General features: G+C 36.5%; 1 long non-coding RNA gene across 1 annotated transcript; it reads right to left on the minus strand.

The window, feature by feature from the left end:
• Positions 1-4,999: 4,999 nt before the first annotated feature.
• On the minus strand, positions 5,000-10,265 carry LOC141363307 (uncharacterized). Its single transcript, XR_012368862.1, has 2 exons — positions 6,325-10,265; positions 5,000-5,688 (listed from the first exon to the last, which is right to left on the minus strand). It is a non-coding gene; the product is annotated as an uncharacterized lncRNA (long non-coding RNA).
• Positions 10,266-11,236: the final 971 nt, after the last annotated feature.

Below are 11,236 nucleotides of genomic sequence, written 5' to 3' on the forward strand. Positions count from 1 at the left end.
TACAAACCTCATGAACATGATTTGAGTTTATTGCATTATTTTGTTTCTGAGGTTCGATTAGGAAAGGATTGCAGCACAAAAGGTCATGGGTTTGATCCCAGAGAACATGATGATAAAATGTTGATCTTGTAATGCACTGCAAGTTGCTTTGAATCAAAATATCTGCCGAATACATTGTTTATGATGTTAAGTTGCAAACTAATGTAAAATGCCAAAGCAATTAGTACATTAAAGACGTTTCGCTGGACAGGGTTTAGCCTAGTCCCAGATTAAAAATGCTTGTTTAAGATGCCTTGATTTAAAAACACCTTGCATGTGTCTTAACCCCAATGTTTTGTCTAATGCAGACAATCTTTTTTTTTTTTTTTGTAAGGTTTGCTTGTAAAAATGACTTAAATGTCCTAATATAATGAAAGCCTAGTCCTAAATTAATCTAAACCCAGTCTGGGAAATCATTACACACACACTGTTGAACAAAAATGCTCAAGTCCAAAGCCATTGATTCTGGAAAAACAACACTGACCCAGCTCATTTAATGATGCCAAGCTGTAATAGTTTTCCTTTTTTGTAGTTTGCCAACTTTTCCGCCAGCTTCACAAAGCTAAAGGCTAGTCTTTGATTAAAACATGTTTGAGGTGTCTCAACTGGATATAACTTGACTGACAGATCTTAAAATATACAAGTGCCACTTATTTGTCTCAAGATACACACCAGTAATGTCTTTGGTTTAAACGCATGTTTATTAAAGATGTTTAAACATCTAAATTTAACTAAGGCCTAGTCCTGGCTTTAGCTAAGTCTTGTCACCTTAGTTTAAAGAACCCTTATGGGTTGTTGGGGACATGTCTTTTTTTCAAGTCTTAATTTGGCCACAACTTTCTCTGCGTTTCAGCAAATGGAATGATTCTGGTGACAAATCTTACATTGACATGTTTTGAGAACATGCTTTTTCAAAAACTCAACAATATACCATGGGCAATTTTTTTACCCTTTCGGGTTGTTCATGGACAAAAAAGCCACTAAATTAAACGGCTCTAAAAATGTATCAAATAAATTTGTTTTTCTTTTTTTTCATAAATCTGTTAATCAGCCAAGTTTTGTGCACGAGGGAGGTGCTCCTCAATCCTAACCCTACACGTACACACAAATATGCCATTATACTCCATATAACTCAATGTACAGGCCAGAAATTAAGCTGTTTTTTTTTTGCACAGGCCTACTAAAGGGTTAATGGTGCCACATGGTGATCAACAGTAAAAATGACTAATTTTACCTCTTAGCAAAAAGAAAAACAGCCAACAATCAAGAATGCATGATTGTATAGTGTCATGGCTTTGCAATCAAAAAATTTTGTTATAATGAAAGTCAATGGGGCAAAAGCATCAAACAAGTAATTAAGAGAGAAAAATTTAATTCTGATGCTGCACAAAACCTAAAAATGCATCAAAGCCAATTTTTTTGCGTTTAACTTTTAATTTTTATTATTATTATTATTATTAGTATCCTTCTCATCTGTCTTTTTATGCATTTCTGTACAGCACTTTGGTCGGTGCACTATTTCAAATGTGCTTTATAAATCAATAACCTTAAAACTTGTTTTTATTCATCTTTGGCATGCCCAACACTGTAAAAAAGGTTTAAAAAAGTCCACAATAATTTTTTATATTGAAAATCGGTAATTTTGTGTTTTCCCACCAAATCACTGACATTACTTATGAACTTGGCAATTAAAGAGTTCAAATCATGGAATTTTTGTAAACATTTGGTAGTTTTGAACAGTACCGAGGTTGATTAACAGATTTATGCAAAAAATAGAAAAAAAAATTTATCTGATACATTTTTACAGCCGCTTTTTTGTCCACAAACAACCCGAAAGGGTAGTGAATTTGAACAACCCACAAGGGTTAATAGAGGAAGTACTCATGAATTCACTAATACCTTTGGGTGGATGTATAAATGGCATTTTAAATAAAATGTGAGCTGTAAGGAACTGATTTTTTTTTTTTGCAGCCACTACAGACATGTGGTCCAATATTAATATGCCCTTAGTAGGATTGGCTACTATTTTAGGCCTGATCTGAGGGCTATTTCATAAAACTCGCTTGGAAAAGCGAGGATTAAAGTTTCAAACTCGACTTGAATTAACCTAACAAATGAGGCGAGGCTAAAGCGGTTTCAAAAAAGGCAAATGAAGCTTACGCAATCCAACTAATATGATCCAGATTTCCCTAGTCAAGATAATTGCGCGTGCACGCTATTCTTGAGCAGCCCTAGAGGTCGAGCGTGGATCAAATCGATCAAAGTTAAAGAGAAAGTGGTAATTTTTGATAAAAATGTATGAAAAATTTACTACTGATTGAAAATTATAATACTGCTGCAATAAACAAACCCATAAAATAGTTGGAAAGTCCTTATGGATCAAATCCTTGCATGCAGAAACTAAATTTAAATATATCGTCTTATTTTAAAGCGATCACATGAACGCACGCAATACTGTCAGAATTGATGGCCTAGTGGTTAGTGCTTTCAGCAACGCATACTGGGATCCGGGTTCGATCCCCGTCCATGCTCTTGTGGCTTTGCTTTGCTGATTTTCATATATTATACTTTTTAAAAATAACACAAATCTTAACTTTTAAAACACAATTTGTAGTTTACTAAGTAACCTATATAATACATATTTAGCAGATGAATGATTTTAATACATTTACAGTAACTTTAAATGTAACTTAAATTTAATTTTTTTTAATTCGGGGGTACATTTCAAAAGCAGCAACTTGAGTGGACAATAAAGTTACAGGTGAAAATAAAACATAAATATATTGTTCATAAGAATGGTAAATGGTAGTATGAGAGATTTTAAACCACTGGTTTATTATCACACTGTTAAAAAAATTAGCTGTAGTTATGCAGCTGTTTGCCAGTAACTTATGTAGATTTAAAGGTTTATTATTTACTGGCAACAGTTTGTTCAAAGTTAAATCAACATTAAACATTAACAAGTCTATGATTTTACAGCATAAAACTATAAAATAACAGCCTCATGCAAAGCATTTTGTGAACCAGAAATCCTCATCAACCTTTTTCTGTTGTTTCCTTCATATTTTGGTTCCCAGAATGCTTTGCATGAGGCTGTTATTTGATGGTTTTATTCTGTAAATAAAAAGACTTGTTAATGTTTAATGTTCATGTTCATTTAACTTTGAACAAACTGTTGCCAGTAAATAACATACATATAAATCTACAGTAAGTTACTGGCAAACAGCTGACAGTAATACTGTAAGTTCTACATATTTTTTTAACAGTGTAGTGTTGATAGATAAACAGAGTTCTATGAATGGTTACAGTGAGGATCAGTTGAAGAAAAGCCTGAGGTATAAGTACATTATACTGTAAGTCAGTACAAGCCTTGTGAGCTGAAAAATTATTGTATGCAGGACACTAACAATCTTCTCTGTGATAAAAAAGAATTTTAACTCATTACAACAAAATGCCAAGAGCATACCATCACATAATTATATTGTATTCCTTCAGCCATGCAGACACCATAATTTTTTTTTAAATTTCAAGAAAAATGTAACAACTAGAGAAAGATACAAATACTGTAGATCTTTAAAATAATGTGCATTTTTATGCACACCAAGCATAACAAAATGAAATGACTGTACTTGACTTTTGTGTGTTGTATATTTAAATTAAATTTCCTCTTTGTGTGACAGACAATCTGAAAAAAAAAAAAAAAAAAATATATATATATATATATATATATATATATATATATATATATATATATATATATATATATATATATATATATATATATATATATATATATATTTCATCAATACATTGCAATTATAGGAATTAAGATACATCTTAAATTTGTTAATAAACTATTATCCTTATATTGGGGTAGTTAAGATTATCATTTATATTCAACATTTGATAGGCTTATAATATACCATATTATGAAACACATGTCTATATTTTATTAATTATTATTGTAACAAAATTTATCAAATTTAATATATAAGTTGATTTTCTTTAATTGTTAGCTTAATAGTGGTTAATAAAGTCAAATAAAATGTAAAAGAGTCAACTGTAATATCATTGCATTTACATTTCAGTGTCAGTGGAAGTCTAGTTAAGCAACAACTGAGGCTTAGCCTGACAGTTAGCCTGCTCCGGACCAGGCTAGTTTGCAAGCATAAGTTTCCATAGTAACCGGGGTTGAACTAGTTCAAGTTTGTTTTATGAAACAAAATCCACCGGCAATAAGCCAGACTTAACAAAATAAGCCTGGCTTATTCTGTAATCTAGTTTTATGAAATAGCCCTCAGGTATAGTCAGTTTATTTTGATTGCATATTTATTGTTTATTTCTTGAAAAATTGAAAATGAAAAATTCAGTTTTTGAAAGATATATATTTATTTAAACGTGTTATGTGAATTAATATTTACTGCCAGGTAAACATTAAAAAGATTTAATTTAAATTATCACAACAATGTGTGAAAATTATTTCTTGAACCAACAACAAAAACGACAATTAAATGTCAAACCAATAAAACAGACAATTAATCGTCATAATTGTCACAATTTCTTAGACAATTAACCGTACACCAAATTTCACAACCGTGACAGCACTAGTTACCACTGCTATTATCTCAGACGGTAATGTTAATAACATGCCTGTGGCAGCTGACCCCACCCAATACCTTCACGAATCTTGATAAACATGATAACTTGATTTGATAAATTTAAAAAAAATTGTATCTTCTGTAATGATGAGTGTGTTTCAGTGTAAGAGATTACAAATAAAATAAATGTACAATTAATTGTAATAAATGAATTCCCAAACTGCCAATCTTCTACATCTGACTTGCACACGCACACAGTGTACCAGCAATTCAAGGTGCGCAAGAGAGCACCGTAACCCCCCCCCCCCACATCAAGCACTGCTAAACCCCATATTAACCCTAACAAAAACAAGACACTTCAATAACTTTTTACACAATGTCTTTTTATTTTTTTTCTAATTACAGACTCATGGGTTAAAAATAAAATAAAAAAGGAAAACATCTTTTCCCTTCCACACCCACTTCCCCATCTGAAAAAGAAAAACAAGAAACCGAAACGACAAAACCTCTCAGCACAAACCCCCTCCCTCCCTCCCCCTGAAATAAAAGCTCTGTACCCCTCCGTAAGTAACTGATACCTGCAGCCCACGCCTTAGTGCTCCATCGGGCCCTAACTGCACTGTGCGCTGAGAAAGACAAGGCCCTAGAAGAACCCTCCCCTTCAACGTCTTTCTGGTCCTGCCTCTCTCACTCACTCGCAAGTTAAGCAGCCATTGCTCTATCATGGCTCTGCCTTCATGAATTCATAAATTTGTGTGGTGAATGTGTGAGGTGTATGCGCTCTCCGTGTGTGTGTGTGTGTGTGTGAGAACATGGGCCTGGTGCATCTCAGTATAATCATAATGTTACTAAAGCTCAGCGCTTGTTATTGTAATAAATGCCTCCCGCAGTGGGCCGGTGGTCACCCTGTCCCCCAGTCCCACCCCCCCAAACAGAGAGGATCGGGTGAGTGTGCATAGCGGGAGCAGATAGAGACAGAGACGCCGCCGAGACAGTAGGGGGTGCTGCGGCCACGGGAGGAGGGGTAGTCAGCCTCCACTGGTCTTGAAACCTGAAACGACAAGAAGTGGTCTAATATACAAAGAGAGAGCAAGAGAGAGGGGGGTGGGGAAGCATTAGGTTCAGAATAAGATAAAGATGAACGGGAATGGCGTATGGCAGCATGAGACAGGGAAAGAAAGTTTGTAAAATAGCAAAAAAAACAAAAAAAACAAAAACAAAACCAAAAACAGATCTCAAGAGCCATGCCATCGTACAATAGTCGTATGATGTGAAAGATGGTTCAAGAACAATACAACTTAAAAACAATGGCGAACTGTAATCCGCTGTCGGAATACCGCAGGTGGAAAAGGTAATCCGAGCGAGGGATGAACAGGAAAGAAACCAGTGCTGGGGGAAGGGATTCCAGAGAGCACAGACAAAATAGAAAATGATTCTCAAATAGTGAACAACTTAAGTGAAAACATCAACATTCTTGCTAAGTCACATATTCACGATACAATAATTAAAAAAAAGTTGACATTTTTTTTCTGTTTGCCTATCTTGAGTGCAAACTTGAAGGGGGCTGTTTGGTGAAAGAAAATCACAGCCAGACAAAAGGACACACATCTGCAGCCTGAGATTACATCATCTTCTCAAATTTAAACAAATGCCACCAAATCTCCCCGATGGCCATATTGTACCTTACCAGGGTGATCGCAACACCTCCTCACACGCACGCATCGCACACACAATCGCACACTGCGGCCAGTCAGTCTGTCTGTCTTTCCAGGAGATGGACTTTTTTCTTTTTGTTACATTTTGTCTTTTTTTCTTCTTTTTTTCCTTCCTTTTTTGAGAGGGGTCTTTATTCATTTCTATAGGGACATGGGGTGATAGTTTAAGGGGGATTCATAGGGGGTAGGGAGGTATTAGTAAGGGGAGTACCACGATGTTGTTCGCCCTCGGCCCCTGGAAAAGAGAGAGAAAAAGAGGGTGAGTTCTTTTTTGTGGTTGGTTTAAGAAGACGGACACCAATTTTGGGGTACGATCCTTGTGTGTGTGTGCGTGTAAAATAGGCATTTCGATGTGCTTAACGGGCTTTAAAACTTTGAGGACAGGATAAAGGGTAATACATAAAAAGAATTTTCACTCATGTTTCAGGTATACACATATTCAAGGTATAAAATGCAATGTATACCCCTCCTCTACGAGACTGAAATAGGGATTAATGCAACAAATATATATAGTGCAGAATACAATTTAATATAAAGGGAAGCTGAGGAAGATGATCCAACAGCAAAATGTGTGTGCATTTATATGGATCTAGTGTCCAGTGTAAGGGATTGTGAAAGCAGTCTCTCCCTCTTTCTCTCTTTCTCTGTAAGGGCGGCTCCTGAGGTCTCTGTAAGGGAGAGATTGTGGGGACATGAACCCTCAAACATGCAAGCACATTTAGCGCACACTGCCGTCTCCACAGATGGACTTGGCCACAGAGCAGACATACACATATACACATCAATATATGCATGGGCATCCATTCAAGCAGCCATTGACGCTCCATCACCGCACATCATTCACACAAACCTACTCCAGGAGGAGCTTGTGCGCTTTATGGCACACAATCTGCTGCATATTTCTGATTAGATACTAATATGGTCAATTTCAGGCTGCAGGAATGAACCCTCCATTCTGGAAGTGAACACATTGTTATTTATGCAAGGGGGAGGGAAAATAAACCAAAGTGACCTTTTTAGACCAAACGCGTCTAATGAAAAACAAATGCACATGCATGCATTGTTCTGAGCTGAGCTTGACGTCAATCTTAATCAGTTGCATGACTGTTGTTCAAATGCAATAAAGCAGATCCTTCTGCAGAATGCTGGTACTATGATCGAAATAAACAACTGGAAAGAGATCTAATACACCTCTGCATTAAATATAAGACACACTGAATCTAGAGATTACAAATTTGTTTTAAAATAAACTAATCCAAAAGCATTGCACTACGTCTAAAACAAGGCGATCCACAAAGTCAACAAAACTTTCTAAACAAACTAATGTCCAAGATAACAAAAACAAGGCAAAGATAAAATCCATAGTTAAAAATTTAAAATTAGCTTGACTTCTCTAATTTGCCTCCCAAAAACCTTACCAGCAACCCAAACTCATATCACACTATGTAGCTGTCGATTACTAACCAGGCATCTGCAACAATTTCACCCAGAAAGAACCAAAACCAGGGTTTCCCGCAGCACTTTTCAGTTCAGGCGGCCCACCTAAGCTGGGAAACCCTCCCACCTTAACTTGGTCGTCCAAAAAAATTTTTGCTGCACAAAAGGCCGTCAAGTGCATCTCGGAGAATAACGTGGACGCGCTTCACACCGCGAGTGGGCACGCGCGCCACATGGCCGAGATAAAAAGACATGGTCCGTCATTGTCTGGAGGATAACTAACATTTAATTCATTAATAATCTAGTATGTGTTCATTTTCCGTCATAGCTTCTTCAAAATGTAGTTTTATTTGAGTGTTTTAAATAAAAATATTTTCATCATGACCCGTACGCCCCGCCCCTTTGATTGCCATGCCCCCGGCTCCGCCCACCCACACAACCCTATCACCTTAACTAACAAATTTTCTGCAGGAAACCCTGCAAAACACTTAGTCAGAAACAAAACCGTGTCTCCAAACATTTTAAGTTGCCCATCTAGTAGGAAATCAGCAATGACCGGTTATTATTTAGCAGATTCTTCGATTCAAAGTTTCTGAGCTTCCTGATCTGAACGGGGTGTCACAAAAAAAGTGCAGTGCTGTGGGCATTAGGAACCAGTGGGTTTAGTATATAGTAATTTTAAGGCAGTGTTTCCCACGAACACGCAAAAACCCGGTATGAAGCACTGTCAAGAGCATGTCAAACCAAACGCAATATATCCCTCAGCACGAACGACGACGTCACAAAAAAAAAACTCCTGGTTTACTGGCTACACGTCAACGATGGAACCAGAGTTTCTGAAAATCTTCACCCCAGCAGGAGTTTTCATAAAAGTTTGTTTCAGTCATCTAATACTGCTTGTGCGTGTGGATGAACAGCCAAACCGCATAGAAAAAGCTACAGTTTTGAAAATACCCATGTACAGGGACAGGGTCCTACATACTTGTCTGCACTGCTATGATCCTTTCTAGGTAGGTATCTTCCTTTAATGAGACACAACCTAAACACCTTAACATTTGGAAGCAGGTAACTGAATTCATATTGGGTGCAAAAGATCATTTTATGCTCAGCATCATACACTGCAGGACAATGGAGATGATGACAATGACTATGCACGTGTTTAATGGGTTGGGTAATTCTTCCTCAGTTTTCCTTTGTAACATGACGATGCAGAGGAATCTATAGAGAGAGTGCACACTACAAAGAGCAGTGTAGAAACCCATCTCATACACAGAGGCATAAAACAGGGGCAGGAAGATTTTTAAACTACACTTAATGGTTAAGAAGTATTTAGGAGGGCCACAAAAAAACTTTAAAGATAACAAGCAAAAAAAAAACAAGAAAATATAATTGAAGAAAAATGAGGAAATAAACAAAACTAATAAAGCAACAGAGAAAAAAAACTTTGTTTTTTAAGGAAATGCATGTTGTGCAAAACACAAACTGATCTGTTGTACACTCCAGAAATACTTTAAGGTAAATACACAAAATGAACCAAAATCAAATTAATATAAAAAGATAATTATTTACATATTACCTTTAAATGATGTGCATGACCACTCTCTCATCTACACTTAATGACTAAATATCGTAATTTGCAAAATTGTGAAATTTCACATCCTCAAATTTGTACTATGTATTATGTGGTTCACAAGTCCTAATCGTCTACAATTATATGTAAACACAGAGCAGGTATTTTATATTGTCAAAACCTTTGCAACATTTATTGCTAATAAAATAAAGAGATTGGTTCCAAAACGCGATAAACTGCTGCAGTATTTTATCTGGTCAGTATTAAAAAGTATATTCTTCATTTACGCAAAATCCGATATTTGTCATCTTTCCTCTGTTTTTCCAAACCGTGACAAATGCCAGTCTTCCTTCTCTGCAAAATGCAATAAATCCACTTAACCAATCACAGCACACCATTCCATGCATTATAAACAATGATGGCAGCGCAAAAACAAAATAGTAATTTTGATGGCATTGATAAACCTGTGGTGGCGGGGAAGAAACATTAAAGTGTATGTTGCAGGTTAACCACCACTGTCGATTAATGGGTACATAAATCACTCAAGATATGTGTATAATTTTTAAAATGTCTCAAAAATGGTCTTAAAGACCACTTTTTTTACGTTTTTGCTATTAACGTTTTTTTTAACGCAATTCTGCGATGACGTCACGTTGGGGAGAAGTGGAGAAAGACTCAGCCAGAGCCATAGAGATAGATGAGACATTTATTGCTGTTTAATACTTGCGTATATAATTTGGAAATCATATATACATCGTAGGAAATATATAATGTGTTATACTGCAAAGTTACCATGCTAATTATTATTTATGATATATGTGGAGATAAATAAAACTTCGCAAATCTGCTGATTTGATCCATTCATGTCCTGACCACCAGGCTAGAGATTTTTAAACATCCTTAATCCACACTAACTAGTCTATCAAATAATATCTCAAATATATTGTTTTGTGAAATAAAAGGATGCTTTGTTATATTGTTTATGCGATTATAACGAATCACACGATCATTTTATATGCAGCAGCAGTCAGCAGCTGCAGCATACTCGGATCCGACCGCATACATACTGTAATAAACAGGCGTTCGGCGGCTTTTTACATCACGACAGGCTAAGCCATTTGAGGAGGAACCGCTCATTGATCACCGTATTTTTATAAATCCTGTACATGTTTGGACCTGCCGAACAGGTTGAGCACTTTTATATACTTTATTGAGCAGAGAGGCTGCCTGCACAGTTTGACCAGCGGGCTGCGGGAACCGGCGCACATCACGCCGCCAGACGGTGTTGCTAATATAACTCGAAATGTATAACTATTATCACTATTACCCGACTCTCTCGATTGCCATTCCGCTACTGGCTGTAAGAAAGTGAGTGCGTTTGGGTCGCTGGTCCCCGCGAACAGACGTGACGTGCTTCACTCACCTTCCAGGATTAGAGACATGCTGCCAAAACCGTTTGTGCTGAAGATCGCATAAAGTTACACCCATTTCAGGCAGGATCATGGACCCCCTCAAGCCAGCATGCACGAGTATGTTAATTGTTTGTTTACTTTCTACACGAAGATATGCTAACGTTATGCTATCTGGCTGTCTGCCTATCTCTCTATACTAGCCTATCCATCTGTCTGTCTGTCTATCTATCTGTCTATCTATCTATCTTATCTATCTATCTATCTATGTATATATCTATGTATATATCTATGTATGTATGTATGTATGTATGTATGTATGTATGTATTTATCTATTATCTGCGCTATCAGAACTGTACTTTACTCGTCTTTCTATAGTCATTCTCAATGCTCTCAAGGCGGCTTTGGTCAATTCTCTCCCCAGCGTGACGTCATACAGTGCGTTGTGAGGGAAAGGAGAACATAAA

The sequence above is a fragment of the Misgurnus anguillicaudatus genome, unplaced genomic scaffold (assembly GCF_027580225.2).
Source record: "Misgurnus anguillicaudatus unplaced genomic scaffold, ASM2758022v2 HiC_scaffold_34, whole genome shotgun sequence".
In the NCBI taxonomy this organism is placed as follows: Eukaryota; Metazoa; Chordata; class Actinopteri; order Cypriniformes; family Cobitidae; genus Misgurnus; species Misgurnus anguillicaudatus.